This window comes from Rhinopithecus roxellana, chromosome 20 (genome assembly GCF_007565055.1).
Source record: "Rhinopithecus roxellana isolate Shanxi Qingling chromosome 20, ASM756505v1, whole genome shotgun sequence".
Taxonomy (NCBI): Eukaryota; Metazoa; Chordata; class Mammalia; order Primates; family Cercopithecidae; genus Rhinopithecus; species Rhinopithecus roxellana.
This window is the reverse complement of record NC_044568.1, coordinates 40746128-40749662: the sequence shown is the minus strand read 5'-3', so window position 1 is coordinate 40749662 and position 3535 is coordinate 40746128.

Sequence of the window (3535 nt, the reverse complement as noted above, 5' to 3'; positions counted from 1 at the left end):
GGTGCCTGTGCCTACTTTTTTTTCTAGAAGTTTTATTGTTTCACCTTCCACATTTAAGTCTTTGATCCATCTTGAATAAACTTTTATATATGTTGCTAAGTAGGGGGTCAAAGCTCATTCTTTTCACTTAGATCATAGCTCACTGCAGCCTCAAACTCCTGGGCTCAAGTGATCCTCCCACCTCAGCCTCCTGGGTAGTTGGGATTACAGGCCCAAGTCACTATGCCCAGCCAAAATTATATTAGTAGTACAATTTCTACCATGTAAATATTTGCATGGAAAAACCAATGAAGACCATTCAGTATAAACAACTGTTATTTCCAAATGGTAGGCATTTGAGGAATTTAAAATTTTCTGAAATGAGCATACCTTACTGTTATCAATAAAAACTACTGTTTTCAACATTTTTTTTTTTTTTTTTTGAGATGGAATCTCGCTGTCTCGCAGGCTGGAGTGCAGTGGCGCAATCTTGGCTCACTGCGAGCTCCGCCTCCCATTTTCACACCATTCTCCTGCCTCAGCTTCCCAAGTAGCTGGGACCACAGGCGCCCACCACCACAGGCTAATTTTTTGTATTTTTAGTAGAGATGGGGTTTCACCGTGTTAGCCAGGATAGTCTCAATCTCCTGACCTCGTGATCTGCCCGCCTCGGCCTCCCGAAGTGCTGGGATTACAGGCATGAGTCACCGTGCCCGGCCGTTTTCAGCATTTTTATAAGATATTTTGAAAAAGAAACGATTGGTCTTTCAGTTATCATTAGGTATAAATAAACCAATAGGCTGGGTGTGGTGGCTCACACCTGTAATTCCAGCACTTTGGGAGGCCAAGGTGGGTGGATTGTTTGAGTGCAAGAGTTTGAGACCAGCCTGGGCAACATAGCAAGACCTGGTCTCATTAAAAAAAATAATAACAATAAAGAAAAAAAAAAAAAAAGAAAAAAAAAAGAAAAAAAAACCCTAGTAATTTCTATGAAAAAAAAAAAAAAAAAAAAAAAAAGTCCAGAAAAAAGGCTTAGAATAAACTCTCAAGTTGGCTGAGTAAGTTGGACTTTGGTTGCTTAGATGTTTAACTGAAACAGTTCAGGTTGACAGTTCCCAATAGCTGATCTATGGGTGAGTTATATTTGAATCAACTGCAGTTTTTTTTTATTTAATAAAATAGATTCTCAAGCTTTCTTTTAGACATGCTGAATCGGAGTGCCCAAGAGGTGAGGCCAGAGAACCAGTATTTTAAATAAATGATCTAGATTTGGGAACTATTCTACCTTGAATTATAATGAAACAAAGGTGGCTGGGTGCGGTGGCTCATGCCTGTAATCCCAGAACTTTGGGAGGCTGAGGCAGGTGGATCACCTAAGGTCAGGAGTTCAAGACCAGCCTTACCAACACGGAGAAACCCTGTGTCTACTAAAAATACAAAAAAAAAAAAAAAAAAAAAAAAAAAAAAAAAGCGAGGTATGATGGCACATCCCTGTAATCCCAGCTACTTGGGAGGCTGAGGCAGGAGAATCACTTGAACCTGGGAGGTGGAGGTTGCAGTGAGCCGAGATCATGCCATTGCACTCCAGCCTGCACAACAAGAGCAAAACTCTGTCTCAAAAAAAAAAAAAAAAAAAAAAGGTATGACTATTCTCTCTGAGCAGGCAAACTACTCTCAGATTGGAGAATATTAACATTTTAGACCCAGTCTAGGGAACTAGGAAAAGGCTGTGGGCCAATGTTCTGACCTTCTCAGAAAACCATCAAGCTGCAGACACCACATGATGAATGGGACTTAGTCCAGTGTAAGGTGGTAGTACACATGTTTAAAAATAACAAGGTCAGGCTGGGTGTGGTGGCTCACGCCTGTAATCCCAGCACTTCGGAAGGCTGAGGCAGGTGCATTGCGAGGTCAGGAGATCAAGACCATCCTGGCCAACATGGTGGAACCCTGTCTCTACTAAAACTACAAAAAATCAGCTGGGTGTGGTGGCACACGCCTGTAGTCTCAGCTACTTGGGAGGCTGAGGCAGAAGAATTGCTTGAACCCGGGAGGTGGAAGTTGCAGTGAGCTGAGATCACACCACTGTACTACAGCCTGGGCGACAGAGTGAGACCAGGGGGTGGGGGTTAAGTTCCTTTCGCAATTAGTTGAGGTCTTGGCAGCCAACTTTCAACCATTTTTGCTCCAGACAGAGAGAACTTCAGTTTCTCCTAACCTAGGCAGTCAGTACCTTTGTAGAGCAGCGGACTAAGATGTCTATTGTTTCCCCTTTTCAGATAGAGATATCCAGTGAACCAGTCCTTTCACACATCCTTTCACCACCTTGGAATGTCCACTAGTAACAGGAACACAGAGAAGCAAAGGGTCAGAGCGACCCCTGACCTGCCATGCAGTGTTCCCTCAGGAGAAAGCAAGAGGGAAAGAACAAGTTGAGCCTGCTTCCCCATCCGAGCAACCATGGGGACACTGTGGAGGGTCTCTGGGCCTGGCTCCTGCTCCATTGCTTATCTGGCTGGTCACTGTCCCATAATGAAAGGCTCCTTGCACTGAATGGAAGGGACAAAATATTATAAGCAGGGCTGATGTCACACAGGTGCCAGTGCTGGATGTCTGTTGACAGGGGCATGTGACCTACATCAGAGGACACAGAATTGCAGTTTACCATCTGCACCCTGCTTCCAATCTGCACCCTGCTTCCAAATCATTTTTTTCCTTTTTTTTTTGAGATGGAGTTTTGATCTTGTTGCCAAGGCTGGAGTGCAATGGTGTGATCTCGGCTCACCGCAATCTCTGCCTCCTGGATTCAAGTGACTCTCCTGCCTCAGCCTCCTGAGTAGCTGGGATTACAGGCATGCGCCACCACGCCCAGCTAATTTTGTATTTTTAGTAGAGACAGGGTTTCTCCATGTTCGTCACGTTGGTCTTGAACTCCCGACCTCAGGTGATCTGCCCACCTCGGCCTCCCACAGTGCTAGGATTACAGGCATGAGCCACCATGACCAGCCCAAATTATTTTTAAAAAATTGAACCAGTTGCCAACTTTTAAGCACCAACAGACCACCCATAGAAATCAAGATTTCCATTTCTCTTGAAAAATGTAAGACCTACCACCTTGGGCGTTCATCCTCACAGTTCCTGTCACTTCGCTACTGCTCCTCAATGCTGAGGATGAGGGTTGATCACCACTGATCATCGTAAATCCAGTTCACACCACTTTTTATTCACATTACCTATTTGGCTCCTATAGACCACTGAAGTCACTTCTCCTCCATCCCTTCTACCCCTTGCCTATATCCACAGGATCCTTCATGGGACTCTATTTGTTCCCCACAAGGTCCAAGAGATTACACCCACATTCTCAGCATCTTTGGACTGGACAAACTGAATGGCAACACGAAGAAGAAAACAACCAATCTTCAGCCAATATTTGGAATAGTGGCTACATCTACTGACTTATGATCAGCTACACGATTCCAAACTCCTAGGATATTTATTTACCCACTCTTAACTCCTTCCTCCCATTAAAGAAAAAAGATAACTTAGTAGACAGTAG